The sequence below is a fragment of the Heloderma suspectum genome, chromosome 2, assembly GCF_057233095.1.
Source record: "Heloderma suspectum isolate Gila_16-S chromosome 2, 16-S_ref, whole genome shotgun sequence".
In the NCBI taxonomy this organism is placed as follows: Eukaryota; Metazoa; Chordata; class Lepidosauria; order Squamata; family Helodermatidae; genus Heloderma; species Heloderma suspectum.
The window spans coordinates 118314969-118335981 of record NC_139459.1 but is presented as its reverse complement, the minus strand read 5'-3'; positions in this window follow the sequence as shown (position 1 = coordinate 118335981).

The following is a 21013-nucleotide window of genomic DNA, read 5'->3' as shown; positions in this document are numbered from 1 at the left end:
AATATTTACGTAGCCTATCATGGCTCAATACAGGGACACAAATGGCGGTGGCTACGACAGCCGCCATTTGTGTCCCTGCAGGGCTGCCCTGTGGCTGGTTGTCCGGCTGCGGGCGGCCGGAGCCGGCCGGCGGCTCCATGGCTTGGCTGCAGAGTGGAGCCGGCCAGGCAGGATTCCGGGGGGGAGGACTGGAGCGCCTCCCCCCCTGTTGAGGATTCCAGGGAGAGGGACGGAGCGCCTCCCCCTCACCGCGGATTACCCGACACGGAGCCAGGTAGGTGTTTCGTACATCCCTACTTCAGTAGCTTGTCCATTTTTCTTTGCAGAACTTATGAAAAACCTTGACTCTGTCATTGAGCAGAACATTGAATGGAAAGGGGTGTCAGATTTGAAGATGCAAATGGCTAGAATAAAGTTCTGAAAGTCAGGCGGAGGCATCTTCCATGAGTGGAGCCCTTCAATTCATGGAAAGCAGTAGGGATGTACGGATTTTGTAAAATCCACTCTCTCTGTGTTTTGTGGATTGTCAGGTGCCTCTCGTTCCACCATCCGCCCATTGACAGAATCAGATTTTTTTTCAGTTTCCTGAATGTGTGCAAATTCACATTTCTGCAAATTCTCATTTGCGCAAAAATGCAAATGGAAAAAACTTCCAAAAATGTGCGAATCTCCTACAAAATGTGCATTTTCATGCTTTAGCCTATGGGGGAAATGCACATTTTCTGCAGGTTTTTTAAATGTATTTTTCTACGACTGAATTTGCATAAAATTCCAGAAAGTAACAAAACCCAGACCACAATTCTGTGGAATCTGTACAACTTGGGAAAAGACGGTCCCCTGCAGAATCCACAGGTCAGATTCATAGAAATCCGAACTCATTTGATTCTGTTGCAGATTTCTCTGACATCTCTAGAAGGCAGGTCCTGGACTCAACCCTACATCTGTTTTTGTTTTGCCAATTTATTCTTATTTCCATTGCTTTCAGTGGGAGACCAAACTGCGCTTCTACTGCCTGTAACCTCTGATTTTCCATCCAAACTCTCTAAGGAGACACTCCATTAGCAAGACTCTTCATCAAAATCGATTTTTAACCAAAATTGTGGTGGATCCAGGGTCCCTAGCATTGGTTTAGCTTCTATTCAGTCTATCCATAATTGCCTCTCCCAAATCCTTTCTTTTGAATGTCTGTGGATGATGGGTACAGCCCATTGTCAACAAGGCCAGGATGGCTGGAAGCTATTGCCCCATTTTTTAATTTGGAACTAAAACTGAAAAATATGAAGGTATATATGTATGTATTTAAAACATTTATATTCTACCCAATATCATTAAGATCTCAGGGTGGCATACAGATAAAATCAATTTAGACAATATAAAGCAATAAATAATTTAAACAGCTAAAAATATATTAAACCATCAAGCAAGCTAATACCAATTTAAAATCTAAAACAATGAAACAGTTAAAACAGTGCACTACTTTAGGGAATGCATTTAGCCTTCAAAGGCTTTGATAAAAAGCCATGTTTTAACTTGGTGCCAAAATGAAACCAATGTCTCTGGCAATTAGGCCTCCAAGGGGAGGGCATTCCACAACCTGGGGTGCCGCAGCAGAAAAAGCCCTCTCCCACATCCCACCATAGGTAATCTGTGCCCACAGCATTGTTTTAATTTTTGGCAATCAATTAAGTTGTGAATAGGGATGTCAGAGAATTCCACCACGGACTCCAGTGAGGCTGGATTCTTTAGAATCCGGCCCCCCATAGTCCGTAGCAGAACGGCCTCCCCCTGCCACCCCGTGGAATCCCCCCGGGACGGACCTACCTGGTGGCGGATGCAGCAGCGGTGGTGGCAGATGAAACGGCGGATGAAGCGGTAGTGGTGGTGGTGGCTCCAGCCACTGCCAGGCTGCTGTGGCTGCAAATGGCGGCCGTCATAGCGGCCGCCATTTGCATCCCTACACTAGCCCGTTATAGGCTATGTATATATTTATGTAGCCTATCACAGATAAAGCAGGGATGCAAATGGCATCCCCTACACCATTTGTGTCCCCGCTTTAGATGTGATAGGCTACGTAAATATTTACATAGCCTATCACGGGCAAGTGTAGGGATGCAAATGGCATCCCCTACACAGGACGCCATTTGTGTCTGCAGCAGCCCGGCAGTGGATAGAGGCCCCACTGCAGATTGGCCCAGCTGGTGGCTCCGCAGACTGGCCATGGAGCAGAGCCAGCCAGGCAGGATTCCGGGCGGGAGGAATGGATCTCCTCCCCCGTCGAGGATTCTGGGGGAAGGAACAGATTGCCTCCCGCCACCTGCGCATCCCAGTGGAGCCAGGTAGGTGGGGTTTCATACAGCCCTAGATGTGAAGTCCTTTGGGTTTAGGGATGGGCAAACAAGTGATTTTTGCAGTCAACATTAGGGATGGCGGAGAATTTCTCCCCGAAACTTCGGGGGGCCAAGCGCCAACGTGTTCGGCCCCCCGAACAGGTTTTGGGGAGAAATTCTCCACCCCCCCGCCCCCACACCCCCCCCCCCGGGACGGGACTTACCTTTGCCGAATGTCCCTCCCGGCGGCGGGTCCGGCCGGCGGTTCGGCGGGTGTTCGTCCGGGGCGGGAGCAGCAGCCGGTCTTTCGACGCCATTGCAATAAAAGGAAAAAAACAAGAACGCCCCCGTGATAGGCTACGTGACGATTAATGTAGCCTATCACGGCTAGATCTGCAAAGTCAGACGTGATAGGCTACGTAAATCATCACGTAGCCTATCACGGGTGACTTTAAAAAAAAAAAGCGCGTACGGATAATGGCGGCCCCCATAGGGAGCTGCCATTCCCGTTCCTTATTTGGTCGCTGTAGTCTACGTAAAGATTTACGTAGACTACAGCGACCAAATAAGGAACACGAATGGCGGCTCCCTATGGGGGCCGCCATTTGCGTATGCGCTTTTTTTGTTTTTTTGACTTTGCAGATCTAGCCGTGATAGGCTACTTTAATCGTCACGTAGCCTATCACGGGGGCGTTTAAAAAAAAAAAAAAAATTTTGAGTTCGCGGCCGGGCGAGGCAAGGCGCCTCCTCCCCGGCCTGAATTTCGGCTGGGTGAGGTGGGAAGCCTCCTCCCCGGCCTGAATTTCATCCAGGCGAGGCGGGAAGCCTCCCCCCCCAGCCTGAACTTCATGGGGGGAGCAGCGAAGCGCCTCCCCCCCACCGCGAACAAGCTTCGAGGACAGGTAAGTGACTTTCGTCCACCCCTAGTCAACATTCTTCAAACATCACCTTGAAGCTTGGCTTGCTTTGTTTCTGTGTTTGATTCCACTCCTTTTTTTGTTTTGTTCAAAAGTGAAAAGTGCACATTTTGGACAGGAGAAATGCATCTTAAAAAAAAAAAAAAGTACACCAAAATGCACCCCTTTCCTCCATAAAGCATGAAAATGCACTTTTTTAAAAAAGCAATGCACATTTTCAAGCACAAACACAAGTTTGAGAATTTGCGAACATTTTCAGAGGACATGCTATCCTGTATACATTTGCATTCGCAGTTGCAAACGGGATATGCTCGCATGATTATGCTATCATAAACAGAATTCTAGTGCCAATTTCCATCCTTATTTGGTGAACACTAATTTCCCCAGTCTTTATCTTTATCTTTTCTAGTCAGACCTATTAGAATGAGTAAACTGACCCAGGCACTAGTGAGTGGGTATTACTAACCAAACCACTTTTCTCTTCTGTAATGAATGTGTGTGCATGTGTTTTGAGAACAAAAGCTGTAAAAATAAGTCTACGTTTTGGGACTTGGAATGAGTTTTTGAATTTTTCCTCCAGTTTTACAAGTTGCTAGTCCCATTTTAATCTGAACATAGTGCATAAATCTGCAGTGTGCGCACCACACCTGTGACTAAAGGCTCCCTTATGGCCATGTTGGTCATTACGCATATATACACAGAGGTTACATTTTTCAGTGTGAAAAAGGATTGGCAACAACAATGTGATAATAATGCCTTCTTCTCCAAAATATAAAACTAAGCATATAGGATGAGATCCAAAGTTGTGTGAGGGTAAGATGCCTTTGACTTATTTTGACCAATTCCCCCCTCCCACTGCTGGGAGGGCAGTAGGAAGTGGAGGGGAGGGGATATATTATAGCTCATGCTGTTCAGGAGGGTTTTCCATCTCTCTCTCTCTCTCTGTCTTTCTCTCATTTGCCTTTTCAGTGAGGGTGCAGGAGTATACTCAGCAGGAGGGGGGGATGAGAAATTGTGTTGTCCCTGCAGTAGACGTTGAACTATTAGGTTAGAGGTGCCAAGATAGTGTTAAATCAGACTCAGAGAGAGTCTCAGGAAGGAAACTCAAGAACATTGGGGCCCAGATAGTTTTCTCATCCATCCTTCCAGTAGTTAGAAGAGGGATAGAAAGGGAACGAAAAATACTCCAGGTGAATGACTGGCTACAAAGGTGGTGCCGACAAGAGAGATTTGGATTCTGGGACCACGGGCTATACTTCCTGGAAGATGGGCTGTTGGCTAGGGACAGGTTGCACCTCACAAAGGATGGGAAGAATGTGTTTGGCCACAGCATGAAGAACTTCATCAGGAGGGCTTTAAACTGAATCCTACGGGGAAGGGAGATGTAATGTTGGGGGTAACAATGGACGTAGGCGCATGCACTGCAACAGAGAGAACAGCTCTGATAGCGCCCAATAATAGTCTTCAGACACATGTAGGAAGAAAGTCAGACTATGAAGCACATGGTCTTTGATGTCTATATACTAATGCCCAGAGCATGGGAAACAAACAGAACGAACTTGAACTCTTAATACAAGAGGGAAATTATGACCTGATAGGTATAACTGAGACTTGGTGGGATGACTCTCATGACTGGAATACAGCAATTGAAGGATATAACTTGTTCAAAAAGAACAGGAGGAACAGAAAGGGAGGTGGGGTTACACTGTATGTGAAAAATACATATCTCTGCACAGAAATACAGGAGGAGGAGCTTGGTAGCCCCATCGAGAGCATCTGGGTTGAAATAAATGGAGCAAAGAATAAAAGGAACCTGGTGGTCGGAGTCTACTACCGGCCACCCAATCAAGGAGAAGACAAGGATGAAACTTTTGAAAAGCAAATAGCCAATGTTTTAAGGAAGCATGATGTAGTAGTCATGGGGCACTTCAATTTCCCCGATATTTGTTGGGAGACAAATTCTGCAAAACATGGCCCCTCCAGGAAATTCCTGACTTGTGTGGCGGATAACTTCCTCCTACAGAAAGTAGAGGAAGGAACTAGAGGATCGGTTATCCTTGACTTGATCCTAACCAACATAGATGACTTAGTGGATCAAGTAGCAGTTACAGGAACTCTGGGGGAAAGCAACCATGTTGTACTTGAGTTCTTGGTTCTAAGGGAAGCAAAAGCTGAGTGTAGTCAAACACGTACCCGGGATTTTAGGAAAGCTGATTTTAATAAACTCAGAACAATGATCAGTAAGGTCCCATGGCAAGTGACGCTAACGAGAAAAGGAGTCCAAGATGGGTGGGAGCTTTTAAAAAAGGAAATTCTCAAGGCACCAATCACAAACAATTCCAACAAGAAGAAAAGGTGGAAGACAACAGAAGAAGCCAATGTGGCTTCACAAAAAGCTTAGGGATGACCTGAAAACAAAAAAGGACACATATAGGAAGTGGAAAGAAGGCCAAGTAACAAAGGAAGAGTACAGGCAGGTGGCACAGAATTGCAGGGATGGCGTCAGGAAGGCTAAAGCTGAGAATGAGCTGAGGCTAGCAAGGGATGCTAAAAACAACAAAAAGGCTTTCTTCAGCTATGTGCATAGTAAAAGGCAGAGGAAAGAAATGGTGGTTCAGCTATTAAATAAGGATGGCAAAATGATAACAGATGACAAAGAAAAGGCAGAGGTGCTCAGTTCCTACTTTGGCTCAGTCTTCTCCCAAAAGAGGGTCTATGACCCCCCTGGCAAAGGCAAAGTACAGGCTGAAGGGGCAGGATTGCAGCTTGAGATCGACAGGCATATGGTCAAGGAACACCTAATTACTTTGAATGAGTTCAAATCTCCAGGGCCAGATGAACTGCATCCTAAAGTAATAAAGGAACTGGCAGAAGAACTCTCAGAATCACTGTCTATTCTCTTTGAGAAATCATGGAGGATGGGGGAAGTGCCAGATGACTGGAGGAGGGCTAACGTTGTCCCTATCTTCACAAAGGGTAAAAAGGAGGAACCTGGGAACTACAGACCAGTCAGTCTGACATCAATCCCTGGGAAAATTCTGGAGCAGATGTTAAAGGAATCCGTCTGGAAGCACCTTGAGAACAATGCCGTGATTACTCGAAGCCAACATGGATTTGTCAAAAACAAGTCCTGCCAGACAAATCTGATCTCATTTTTTGATCAAGTAACCTCCCTTGTAGACCGTGGGAAAGCTGTAGACATCATATACCTCGACTTCAGCAAAGCTTTCGATTTAGTGCCCCATGATATCCTGATGAGTAAACTAGCTCAAAGTGGGCTAGATGAAATAACGATCCGGTGGATCCACAGTTGGCTACAGAATTGGACTCAAAGAGTGCTTATCAACGGGACCTTCTCAAACTGGGGAGAGGTAACAAGTGGGGTACCGCAGGGCTCAGTCCTGGGCCCAGTGCTCTTCAACATTTTTATTAATGACTTGGAGGAGGAGGTGCAGGGAATGCTGATCAAATTTGCAGATGACACAAAATTGGGCAGGATAGCTAATACTTTGGAAGACAGAAACAAAATTCAAAGTGATCTGGATAGACTGGAGCACTGGGCAGAAAACAACAGAATGACATTTAATAGGGATAAATGCCAAGTTCTGCACCTAGGAAAAAGAAACCAAATGCACAGTTACAAGATGGGGGATACGTGGCTCAACCACACTACAAGCGAGAAGGATCTTGGAATTGTTGTCAATCACAAGCTGAATATGAGCCAACAATGTGATGTGGCTGCAAAAAAGGCAAATGCTCTTTTGGGCTGCATTAATAGAAGCATAGCTTCCAAATCCCAGGAAGTACTAGTTCCCCTCTACTCAGCACTGGTTAGGCCTCATCTGGAGTACTGTGTCCAGTTCTGGGCACCACATTTTAAGAAGGATGCAGACAAACTGGAGAGGGTTCAGAGGAGGGCAACAAAGATGATCAGGGGACTGGAAACAAAGCCCTATGAAGAGAGAATGAAAGAACTGGGCATGTTTAGCCTTGAGAAGAGAAGACTGAGGGGAGATATGATAGCACTCTTCAAGTACTTGAAAGGTTGTCACAGAGAAGAAGGCCAGGATCTCTTCTTGATCATCCCAGAGTGCAGGACATGGAATAATGGGCTCAAGTGACAGGAAGCCAGATTCTGGCTGAACATCAGGAAAAACATCCTGACTGTAAGAGAAATATGACAATGGAACCAATTACCTGGGGAGGTGGTGGGTTCTCCCACACTGGAGGCCTTCAAGACGAGGCTGGACAGCCATTTGTCAGGGATGCTCTGACTTGGATTCCTGCATTGAGCAGGGGGTTGGACTCGATGTCCTTGTAGGCCCCTTCCAACCCTGCTATTCTATGATTCTATGAGATTTGCTTACAAGGAGACTTTATTGAGTAACTTACAGCACACAGGTGTACCCAATGCTTGGATCAGACAGCTTCTCTGAACCCAGAGCCATTGGGTACAATGGGTCATACTCTACAGGTTAGCAATAAGCAGCGTTTCAGCAGCACACGCCCCTAGTGTTCATTCTCAGCATAGGCTAGCAGTGTTTGGTTCTCAAGCATAGCCACCTGTAAACAGACTTTGCTTCCCAGGCACATGAGATATAAGGACTCTCCTCATTAGCTAGGAATGTTCTGAGAAGGCTGTTACCAGCCCTTTGAATCATCTTCACATGCTCAGAGGCTTACTAGCATGGGAATTGCACCAATAATGAACTTGAGCAAGCATTATGGATCTCTAGGCCCCTCTAACACTATATAAATCACTTGGCTACGCTCCTGGGGCCAATACAGAAATATCCCCTCAAGCTACCTTCCTCTCATGCTATCTTTAGTCCCACCCCATAGTTTTCCTAACTCTACTACCTGGTGGAATTTAGAATTTGAGATGCTATTTTCTCCCCACATTATGTGGCTATAAAATAATAAGGGAACCATGCAATTTGAAAGGCACGTGTGTCCTCCAAAGAAAGGGAAGATAATTCTGTTACTTCTGTATTTATATGCCTGACATTTCTCATCTCCCAGGAATTCTACAATGATTAAAATGATTCAATTAATTGGATTGAAAGAAATGCTAGTGCAAGGTGTCACAACTGAAGCACAAACATAAAATGTTAAAATAAGAGCAGAGAAAAAGACATAGATATTATTCATTCATTTATTTATTTTACTTTATTTTATTAAAACACGTCTATCCTGCCCTATATCATTAAAATCTCAGGGTGGTTTACAGATAAAATCAATTTAAACAGTATAAAACAATAAATAATTTAAACACCTAAAAACATTAAACTATTAAGCAAGCTAATACCAGTTAAAATCTAAAACAATAAAACAGTTAAAACAATGTGCTAGGGAATGCATTTAGTTTTTACTTGGCACTGAAACGAGACCAACATCTGTGCCAATCGGGCCTCCAAGGGGAGGGCATTCCACAACTGGGGTTCCACAGCAGAGAAGGCCCTCTTCCACATTCCACCAGGTATGTTTTGCACTGCTGGGACACAGAGGAGGGCCCCTCCAACAGATCTCAGTTCTCGGGCAGGCATATATAGGGAGAGGTGCTCCCTCAAATATCGAGGTCCCAAGCCTCTTAGGGCTTTAAATGTCATCACCAAAACCTTGAATTCTGACCGGAATTGTACTGGCAGCCAGTGCAATTCCTTTAAAACCAGTATTATATGGTTTTTATAAGATGTTCTGGTCAGCAGTCTAGCTGCTGCATTTTGCAGTAGCTGCAACTTCTGTGAGTCGTCTCCAAGGGCAGCCCCACGTAAAGTGCATTGCAATTGTCTAACTGGGAAGTTACCAATGATCAATGGTGTCAAAAGCTGCTGAGAGATCCAGGAAGATCAACAGGTAGCACTCCCCCTGTCTTTCACCCGGAGTAGGTCATCAGTCAGAGCAACCAAGGCCATTTCAGTGCCGTACCCTGGCCTGAAACCAGACCGAGATGGGTCCAGATAATCAGTTTTTCCAACAACATCTGAAGCTGCCCAGCCACCACTTGCTCAAACACCTTTCCCAAAAAGGGGACATTGGCAGTGGGGCGTTAGTTCTCACACACCTCTGGGTCCAGGGAGGCCTCTTCAGGAGAGGGCGTGCTACAGCCTCTTTCAAGGCAGAAGGACACCCCCCCCAATAGCGAAGCATTTACCGCTCCCTGGACCCACCCAGCCAATCCACCCCTGCTAGATCGTATAAGCCAAGATGGGCAAGGGTCAAGCTTACGTGTGGTGGGCTGGACTGATCCAAGCGTCTTGTCTTGTCCACATCATCAGGCTGCAACAACTGAAATTGATCCCAGGAAACACAACCAGGCGGAACGCTGGACACCTCCCCAGACTCTGCGATAACCGTGGCGTCGAGTTCTGAGCGAATATGAGCGACTTTCTCCTCCAAGTGCCTAGCACATGTATCATGGCAGATGACCAAGGGTTCCAGTCCCAGTTTCTCGGAGTATTTATATTATATAAATACTTCCAGAATGTAGAGTTAAATGACCTACTTGCTTCCATGGAAAACACTTAAATCTTGCCATCCATTTTTACTCATGAGTAGTGATATCTGCTTCATAATGAGCACTGAGCACATAAAACCTTCAGGCTTAAAATCATCTCCCTCCTGTTAGCACATAAGAATTTAAACATGGTTCAGAAAATGACACAAGGAGCCACCTAGCAATCTTTCCCTTCCGTAGAGGGAATTTGAACATTAAAAAAACAAAAAATGAGTTGATCTTCTAACATCGCTAGTTACAGTTCTATAAAATGAAGTGTTGGATAGTAATTGCCCTAATGTGTGTATTTGTAGTGAGTTTTAATGACCTAGTTCCAGAAGTTTTCAAGATTTTTTTTAGACTTAAAGGAGAAAGAGAAGTGATCTGACATGTCGAATTGCAATACTATGTGGAAGAATGATGGAAGATAATTTGTAGTTTTATTTGGCTATTCCCATTTTAAAGAGTTCATGACAAGGTATGAGTCATTATCGTCATTATCGTCTCACAAATTGGAGTTTCTATCACTCTGCTCTCTCTTGCACATTCTCTCCCTCCTCCCTCTTCCTCTCTCAGTCACCCTGGAGAGGTGTTTTGGTATTGTTACCAAAACCTGTAAGACCTGTTTGACCAGAGGTGACAGTGGAGGGCTGTCTCCATGAGCAATTTACTCTGAGCTGGGCTGGCTGCATTTGGAGGTTGTTAGGCATATATGACATCGTGGCCACCCACAGCCACCCCAGACTTATCACGGAAAAACCGGATTTCCTGAGACTGCTTAAAGTCCGATTCTTTTCTTTAAGTCAGGTTCTCCCCAGTATAACCTAGCTACAGTTATTCATGCTCTGATAACTTCTCGTCTGGATTACTGCAAGGTGTTATACGTGGGGCTGCCTGTGAAAATGGTCTGGAAAATTCAGCTGGTCCAAAATAGGGCAGCAAGATTGTTAACAGGGACTGGCCAATGAGCTCATATTATGCCAGTACTTTTCCAGCTGCATTGGATGCCAGTCCATTTCCAGGTCCGATTCAAAGTGCTGGTATTAACATTCAAAGCCCTTAATGGCTTGGGGCCAGGTTATCTGAAGGATCGCCTCCTCCCATATGTGCCTGCCCGGACCTTAAGATCATCCTCAGTGGCCCTTCTCCGTGACCCCTGCCAAAGGAAGTGAGGCTGGTGGCTACTAGGTAGGGATGGCGGAGAATTCCGCCACGGATTTCAGTGAGGCCGAATGCATTGACATTCGGCCCCCCGAAATCCGTGGTGGAACAACCTGCCCCGCCTGCCCCCCCGCGGATTCCCCCCAGGATGAGGCTTACCTGGGGCGGATGTTCTGGATAGCGGAGGCTCCAGCGGCAGCTTCGGCGGCGGCGGCTGGTCTTTCGACTGGCTGCCGCAGCCACCATTTGCATTCTGGTCTTTGCTGTAATAAGCTACGTAAGTATTTACATAGCTTATCACAGCAAGCCAAGAAAAACAACAACAACAATGGTGTACGCAAATGGCGGCGGCTACGGTGGCCGCCATTTGCGTTCCCTATTTTTTGCCATTTTATCCTACGTAAATATTTATGTAGGCAGTTATGGCCAAAAAAAAAGGGAACCGCAAATAGTGTAGTGGGCACTATTTGCATTCTTTTTTTCCCTGCCGTTTTATCCTACGTAAATATTTACGTAGGCTTTTACGGCAAAAAGAAAGAAACACAAATAGCACCCACTACGCTATTTGTGGTTCCTTTTTTTTCACCGTAATTGCCTATGTAAATATTTACGTAGGATAAAACAGCAAAAAATAGGGAATGCAAATAGCGGCCGCCGTAGCTGCCGCCATTTGCGTATGCCGTTTTTTTGGGGGGGGCATACCGTGATAGGCTACATAAATACTTAAGTAGCCTATCATGGCAGCCTGGAATGATGCAAATGGCGGCCGCTACGGTGGCCGCTATTTGCGTTTGCAGCAGCCCGTCCGTGGCCAGAAGTCCAGCTGCGGACGGCCCTAGCCTGCTGATCTGCGGAGCTGCTGCGGAGCAGAGCCGGCCAGGCAGGATTATGGGGGGGGGGAGGACTGGATCGCCTCCCCCCCCATCGAGGATTCCGGGGGGAGGAACGGAGCACCTCCCCTCCGTCAGCAGATGCCCCAACCGGAACCAGGTAAGGGATTCGTACATCCCTACAGGAGGAGGGCCTTTTCTGCTGTGGCACCCCGGCTGTGGAATGAGCTCCGTAGTGAGGTTCACCTGGCACCTACATTGCATTCCTTTCTGGCACCAGGTGGAGACCTTTTTATTTTCCCAGGCATTTTAGCATTTTAGCTTTCTAGACTTTTAGCTTTGCTGTTTTAAATCTGTATTTTAAATCCCTCCATTGCTGCTAGGTTTTATTCTGGTTGTATTGTTATACTGTGATTTTAATGTTTTATACATTTTATATTGTTTTATTGTGTGCTAGTTGGTTTTAACTTTTGTGAACTTCCCAGAGCTTCGGCTATTGGGCAGTATAGAAAAATAAATAAATAAATAAATAAATAATAAAAAAAAATAGTTGCTGTGTGCCCCAGCCTCCTCATTTACCTCGGCCCTGCCCAGGGGTGTGCCTTTCACTGTGACCCCTTGTGTTTCTGTCAGTGTGTTTCCCAGCACAAACCAATTTGTGTCTACTCAGAAGTAATGCCCATTGTGATCAATGAGGCTTGTCCCCTGAATGCACACATCAGAATGTACAGAGCTCTCCCCTCCCCTGAAAGATTTTAACATTTTAAAGCACTAATTCCCAAAAGGCTGTAAAGCACTTTCTCAATGCTGCGATTCTCCATTGCCTGGTGTATTGCCATTCGGAAGTAACTACTTGCGCAGCATTGGGCTAGAAAGGGGGCTGGTTTCCCATCCATTTCCCCTCCCTGTCTTTCCCAGAACAAATATGTGTGTGTCTACTCGGGAGTGACTCCTACTGTGGTCAATGAGGCTTTTCCCCGAACTGCACACTCCCGAGATTCCCATGAATCAAAATAACTCATTTAATGTCAAAGCTTCAAAGCTTTGATGGATCACAGCAGGGCAGCTAGAACAGTGTTCCTTTCAGGATTGTCGGTGGGGGCGGGGAAGAGAGAGAGAAAGAGAGTGATTTCTGTGGATACAGGGTTTTATCAAAGGAGAAAGGGGGGAGAGCATGGACAGGGTGGAGGGGAAGCCTCTCTTATTGGTTGAGCAGCCCCTGCCTGTCAGATGATGTTTGCTCCACCACCCACCCGGAAGTATGTTCTGTGAAGCGACTGCAATACACTTGCCCATGGAGCCCTGCATAGACCAAAGCTGGCTCCTTGAAAAATCCGGGTAAGCCACGATTGGCTTCTCCTCGTGTCTCCATCCATTGTCGTGGAGAAGGAGCCTGGGACAAAAGAAATATGTGCTCTGGTGGTCACCAACAACTTTTCATAGATTTCTAGTTTGAGAAAGAAGCCAGGGATAGTAGACAACCACATCACTCCCAAACCCTAAAGTAACTTAGCAAGTTTTGATGCTACAGATGCCAATTTATCCATACTACCTATATCTCTAGATTGGCGGCAGGAAGGCCAGAGACACCTCCCATCAGGCACACTAATTTGATCCAGGGATCTCCAGTTCCTGACCCTTAAGTATTTTCTGTCTCCAGCCAAATCACCCCAGGAATATCACCTTCGAAATGATCCATATTGCTCTTTTTTGAACATGTGAATTAGGGATTCACCTGATTTCCCCTCCTCCCAATATGAAAATACCAAATACCACAAAAACAAATCTAACCTCATTCACTCTGTCATACATCAACAGTGCAATCCTATGCATGTTTACGCAGAAGTAAGTCTCACTGCGTTCCATGGGGATTACTGTCAGATACATGCATCTAGAATGGTAGCCTAGGGATCAGCAACCATTTTTTCCCCAAAAATCTGAAAAAAAGAGAATGCATGCCAAACCAGGTGAAACTACTTCTGTTTAACTCAGAAAACTTAATATTACCTTAGGGCGCAATCCTATGCATGGTTAGAAAAAAGTCTGGTTAGGGAATGCTGGGGATTGCAGGACTTTTTTCTGTCTAAATATGCATAGGATTGCACCCTTAATATTAGCTGTAAGCCTTAATATTGCCTGTAAGTGTGGAAAAGGCACAGACTCAAACTGGTGCCCAGGAGAAATTGCTTCTTGTTACCACAGGCCCCTTTAATTTCATTTTCCATCTCAAGATCACCCTGAGCGGTCTGGTCTGGGGGATGATAATGTGTTCTCAGTACTAAATTAGTTTTGGAGTCCGGCATTGTCACCCACAATGTTTCTGTGTAGGAGTCTGCTCCTTTTAGGGTTTCTAGTCTGCCCGACGCTATGCCTTCTTTGACATACAGAGCAACACCTCCTCCAGTATGCCCTTCCCTATCCTTCCCATAGTGTTTATATGCAGAGATGACCATATCCCACTGGTTCTTTCCATCTCGTGTGCATTTATTTATTTATTTCCTTTGCTTCTACATTTGGGCAATGGAAAACATTTTGATTTTCATCCCCTAGATGATTTAACCTGAACTGGATGCTTCCCAGCTCCTGTTGGCTTCCCCCCAGGGTTTACTTTAAAAGCTGCTCTGCCACCCTTTTCATGTTTAGTGCCAGCAGTCATGAAAACATGAAAAGTGCCAGCAGTTTAGTGCCAGCAAGTTTAGTGCAAGTTTAGTGCCAGCAGTCATTTTGGTTCAAGTGGAGCCCGTCCCTCTTGTACAGGCCCCGCTTGTCCGAAAACTAGGGGTGTCAGAGAATTTCTCGCCAAAACTTCGGGGGGCCGAGTGCCAACGTATTCGGCCCCCCGAGGTAGTTTCAGGGAGAAATTCTCCGCACCCCCCCGCCCCCCGCACCCTCCCCCGGGATGGGACTTACTTTTCCCGAATGTCGCTCCCGGTGGCGGGTCGCAGCGGCGGTTCGGCAGGGCTTCGACAGGGGTGGGGGCGGCAGCCGGTCTTTTGACCGGCTGCCGCCGCCGGCATTCCAAGAAAAGTAAAGAAAAACAAAAACGCCCCCGTGATAGGCTACGTGACGATTTACGTAGCCTATCATGGCTAGATTTGCAAAGTCACCCGTGATAGGCTACGTGACGATTAACGTAGCCTATCATGGCTGACTTTGCAGATCTAGCCGTGATAGGCTACGTAAATCGTCACGTAGCCTATCACGGGGGCATGTTTTTTTTTTAACTTTTTATTTCGTGGCCGGGCGAGGCGAGGCGCCTCCTCCCCGGCCTGAATTTCGGCCGGGCGAGGCGGGAAGCCTTCCCTCCGGCCTGAATTTCGGCCGGGTGAGGAGGGAAGCCTCCCCCCCCGGCCTGAACTTCGGGGGGAGCAGCGAAGCGCCTCCCCCCCACCGCGAAGCAAGCTGCGAGACCTGGTAAGTGACGTTCGTACACTCCTACCGAAAACATTCCCCAGTGACTAACAAATCTGAACCTTGCCTCCCTGCACCACCGTCTCATCCACTCATTGAGACTCCTCCGGTTCGCCTGTCTAGCTGGCCCTGCACATGGAACAGGTAGCATTTCCAAGAAAGCCATGATAAAAAGCCTGTGTTGTTGTTGTTTTTCTTTCTTAAAGTTTCTTCAAAAATGCATTGAAAAAGTTCTTGAAGAAATGCCTGGCTCCTGTTGAGGATGAATTACCAATGAATTCTCTGTATCCATCGGATTACTTGTTATGTTTGTTTGGTTATAACCTTATGAAAAATCTTTTTCTTGTAAGTGAATTGATTACAAGATGAGCCAGTCACTAGCTGGAACTAGGGATGTCAGAGAATTCCGCCACGGATCTCGGGGAGGCCGAATGCCAGCGCATTTGGCCCCCCGAAATCAGAGGCGGAATGGTCTGCCCTCCCGCCCCCCCCAGGACGAGACTTACCTGGGGCGGATCTTCCTGGCGGCGGTGGCTCCGGCGGCAGCTCCGGCGGCGGTTTGGCAGCGACGGCTGCGGCAGCCGGTCTTCTGTCTGGCCGCCGCTGCCACCATTTCCAGTTAAAAAAAAAAAAAAGATGTGATAGGCTACGTAAATCTTTTTTAAAAAAAACCATGATAGGTTACATAAATATTTACGTAGCCTATCACGGCTGACTGCAGGGATGCAAACGGCGGCGGCTATGGCCGCCGCCATTTGCATCCCTGCTAGCCAGCGGCCAGATGTCCAGCTGCTGGCAGAGCCGGCTGGTGGCTCCGCAGAATCCCTGCAGAGCACAGCTGGCCAGCCAGGATTCCAGGGGGAGGGACGGAGCGCCTCCCCCCCCCCCATCAACATAATCCGCAAAAGGTAAGTGACTTTCGTACAGCCCTAGCTGGAACCTCCACATTTGAGTTGAACTTCACTTTAGGTGAAATTCTGGTGACAGTAGCAATTATAGGGATTTGCAATGGGAAGGAAAGCAAATTCTGAGTGTTGTAATGTTTACCTCAAAGGGTGGGGGATAAATGGTTGTGGTTTAAATCCTGTGGTTTAATTCCCCCTTTTTCCTGATTCTGGGCAGCAAAGATCCGCAGTCTACAGACTTCCCCACCCCTTCCCAATGATTATTTAAAGATATCAAATTCTCTAAACTTCAGGCAGCCAGATTAAAATACTGCACTGGAGCTCTTACAAAGATGACACAATTAATACATCAAATGGATCAGTCAAAATCGCTGATTTAAAAAAAAAAATCAAGAAAGCCAGTGTGGTATAGTGGCTAGAGGATTATACTAGTACTGGGAGGCCTAGGTTCAAATCCCCACGTGGGCCAGAAAGCTTGCCAGGTGACCTGGGCCAGTCACACTTTCACAGCTTAAGGGTGCAATCCTATGGATTCCACCCTCATTACATGGAAGCTTCTGAGGTTGATGCGACCTATGAACAGATAGCCTCTGCAGAGATGGCCTGTCTCCACACTGTCTCCAAATAGAAATCTGTAGGCTACTTTATATGTCAGTAGTAATACCAAAAACCTGGTGCAAATTGGCAAAACTGTTTACTACCACAAGTATACATGAGTCCTGTTGAGTACTTCACTCCCCCCATGATTAGAAGTATATGAGGGGGGATGAGCTCAATGGCCCCATCCTTGCTATCATATTCTTGTCTCCTGATGCTGTAACAGTCCATGGATTGGGGGCTGAACTTCTGCAGCAGGAGGGACTTCTCTACCCATGACTCCCCACATGATTTGGAAAACTGGGGTTCTAAATTGTGTCGGGAGCCTACAGGAGTAAAGAAATTTCCCCCTGCTGCAGAAGTTCCAGCCTCAACTCATGGAGGGCTGCAAGGACAGGCAACAAGGATGCGGTTGAGGGAGCCAACAGTCTCCCAAGCGTTGTGTGTGAACTTCTGAATAGGGCTGTAATGCTGTGCTGTACTGTGACTGGCACTTCTTATCCTGTTTGTAGGTAGTATCAGCATGCTGAGCTAATTGGTATCTCTTGTCTGACGTAACATCCCCTCCCCTAGAAATGACTTGTTGTCAACAAAGACAGACAGCACTAAAACTTTAAAGAGTCATACCTGGAAAATGGCAATACCAAAATGCATTATGACAGGGAAACCCAACATGGTAGCTACTGCTGGTAAATTCAACCTGTCACTTTGCTTTTCAAGATGGTTGGGGTTTTTGTTTGCTTGTTCGTTTGTCTTTGCTTCACGGATTACAAAAATTTGTCACTGAAAATATTGCTGACAGGAAAAAAAAGATTTCAATTGTCAATAATTTAAGCATTTTCCACTTATATTTGCTCAGTGTGAATGAAAAGGCATTTGCCGGATTGTGCTGATGCAGAAAGAGATGGACGTAGTGGGAGAGAGATGCAATCTGAATACAGGAGTTCCATATCCAAAAATTGGAGTGGTGGTGGTGGGGAGTTAACCCCATTCCCCCATGTCGCAGTAAGACTGCATGAGATTATTCCAAAGGAACACTTCTGTCTCTCGTCAGCTCACAGGTTCTTCACATTGAAGGTGAAACTACACATGATGCCAGGAGATCCATGGTCGATTGCTTTTTTAAAGCACCCTACAGTCTTGGAAAGGAGCTATGAATGTTATCACAGCAGCAGAACTGGGGGAAGTGGAGTTTAACCCTTTTTCTGTGGGCCATACTTGCAATCAAAATGGCACCCACAGCTGCTTTCCCAGCCAAGAGAAAGAAAAACAACAGGCCTTGTGAGGTACCCATATTTCCCCCCCATGGGTGGCAAAGGCAGCTGAGGTGTGCTTTTCAAAGTAAGAAACTTTTTTGGGCACTACTTCTGTTCTGAAAGCTTTGGGTAGCCTTTCCTCAAGGTTGAACGTAACCAGTCAGCCTAGTCCTAAATGGACTATGCCTTAGACCCTTTGATTAGGGCTGGTGTCAAAGGTAGGCATGGTCAGGCACATGCTGAGGCACCACACCCCAGCAGGGTCCCACTGACAAGAGCCCCCTGGAGTTGCTCCTCCTCTTCACCATGGAAACTTGCTTGTTCACCTGCCTCTTGCTCTGGCCCAGACAACCATGGTGATGAGAAGGAGGAGCAGCAGATGCCACTGCCTACCTGATCATTTGCTGTCTGCCTGTCAAGCAAGTAAGTGGTAGCAATGATGGGAAGGAGGATGAGGAGGAAGAGCAGCTGGTGACAATGGTGGGGAGAAGGTAGTATCACTGAGAGAGGGGTCCCACTGAGGATGTCTTGCCTAAGGGCACTCCTAAACCTGGTGCCGGCACTGCCACTGATTGTCTTTGTAGCTCCCCTTTAAATGCTTTCAAATTTGGCATCTTTGGTAACAAAAGCTGATTGTCACAAGAAGAAGGATGCCAAATCCCCCATAAAAGAAAATGTTGCAGCTCAGGTCCTCTCAGGATTTGGCAGATGAGATGTTAGAAATGGGAAAGGCAGAATTGGTCTTCTGTTCTTCCTTGGTAGGAGCCATATATCTGATTTGTAGCCTTTTTATCGTGTCAAATGAAGCCTGTTTGTAGGTGATGTAACACGTTGTTATCCAGCCCTTACACTGAGAATGTCAGGAAAGGTGTCAGCGATTTATCACATTTTAATTCTCAACAACCCTGTGAGGTAAAATAGACTTGGAGAGCAATCCTATGGCTGCTAGACAGTGTCTGGATGGCCAGATGATTTCTTGCATTCTGGGAACTGAGCTTGGAGCTGGGTGTCCAAGATTGTTTCCCAGAAACAGCACTCCCCACCACCTCGTAGGTAGGGAAGTACAAAAGTCACTTACCTTTTCACAGGTGTGATTCGCGGTGAGGGGGAGGCGCTCCGTCCCTCCCCCCGGAATCCTCCCTGGCTGGCTCTGCTCCAAGGCGGCTCCGCGGAGCCGCCAGCCAGGGCCATCCGCAGCCGGAGTTCCGGCCATGGCCAGGCTGCTGCAGCCGCCATTTGCGTCCTGCCAGCCTGCCGTGATAGGCTACGTAAGTATTTACGTAGTCTATCAAAGCAAAGAGCAGGAACGCAAACGGCAACTGCTACGCCATTTGCGCCGCTGCTCTTTTTGTAATAGGCTACGTAAGTATTTACGTAGCCTATCATGGTAAAAGCAGCCACACAAATGCCATTTGCAAAATTGCCAAAAAAATGCAAAAGCCATTGTGGCTGTTAGTGGCTGTTAGGCTACGTAAATACTTAAGTAGCCTATCACAGCAGCCTGGCAGGATGCAAATGGCAGCCGCTATGGCAGCCGCCATTTGCAGCCACAGCAGCAGGCCAAAAGACCAGCCACCCCCACCGGAGCTGCCACCGCCGCAGGTAAGTTTCATGGGGGGAGGCCGTAAGAGTGGGAGACCGTTCTGCTACAGGTTTCAGGGGGCTGAATGCTAGTGCATTCAGCCTCACTGAAATCTGTGGCAGAATTCTCTGCCATCCCTACTCGTAGGTGGCATGGTTCTTCCCCATCTCCACGCTTGTAACCACAGCACAGAGCAGGTGAAAATGCGTCGTTTGACCGTGGTATCATCGGTAAGATGCTTCCTATGAGCCATCCAGCCTACCAACTTCCCACTATGACATCCCCAGTTAGACAGCCAAAATTGGCTGTCTAGCCGCAAAGGCAGGGTGGCCAGAGTGTAGAAGAGAGGATCCCTTGGATAGTTGGCCACCTCCACAATTATCCCAATAGGATTGCATCCTTAGTTACTCTTCATAGGTTGAGAGACAGTGAGCTTCACGATGAACGTGGATTTGAAGATGGGTATCCCTCGTCCTGAACTATATCTGCTATACCCAACCAGCTAGAAATTCACCTTTAAAGAAGCCTTTCCATCGTCAAGAAGGCCTTAGAAGGTCCATTTGCCCTAATCATAACTCATTATCTGACTGCATACTTCTCTTTGGAGGATATGAATAGGTGACTATAAGATGGCCATACATCCTACTTCACAGAAGATGGTTGTCAAGGTTCTGCTTATGACTTGGACCCTCTGAACAACTCCTTAAGGATCTCTTTTCTCCTTAAGAGTCCCCCCTTCATTCTTTTAAATTTCCCTTTTCCAGTAATGTGGGGTTTAGTAGGGATGTACGAAAGTCACTTAACTTTTCGCGGATGTGATTCACTGTTGGGGGAGAGGTGCTCCGTCCCTCCCTCCGGGATCCTCGATGCGGGGGAGGCAATCCGGTCCTCCCCCCCGGAATTCTGCCTAGCTGGCTCCGCTCCGCGGCGGCTCCGCAGAGCTGCCGGCCAGGGCCGTCCGAAGCTGGAGTTCCGGCCATGGACGTGCTGCTGTGGACGCAAATGGTGGCCACCGTAGCAGCTGCCATTTGCATCCAGCTAGGCTGCTGTGATAGGCTAAGTAAGTATTTACCTAGCCTATCACGGCAGGCCAAAAAGACCAACAACAGCGTATGTAGGGATGTACGAAAGTCACTTACCTTTCCGCAGATTGTGTTCATGGTGGGGGGGAAGGTGCTCCATCCCTCCCCCCAGAATCCTTGATGAGTGGGAGGCGATCCGGTCCTCCCCCCCAAATCCTGCCCGGCTGGCTCTGCTCCGCGGCGGCTCCACGGAGCAGTCGGCCAGGGCCGTCTGCAGCCGGATTTCTGGCTGCAGACTGGCTGGTGCGGACGCAAATGGCAGCCGCCGTAGCAGGTTTTCATCCAGCCAGGCAGCCATGATAGGCTACGTAAGTCTTTACATAGTCTATCACAACTGGGCAAAAAAACAACAAAATGGTGTATGCAAATGGCAGCAGCTATGGCGGCCGCCATTTGCATTCCTTATTTTTCGCCGTTTTAGTCTACGTAAATATTTATGTAGACTATTA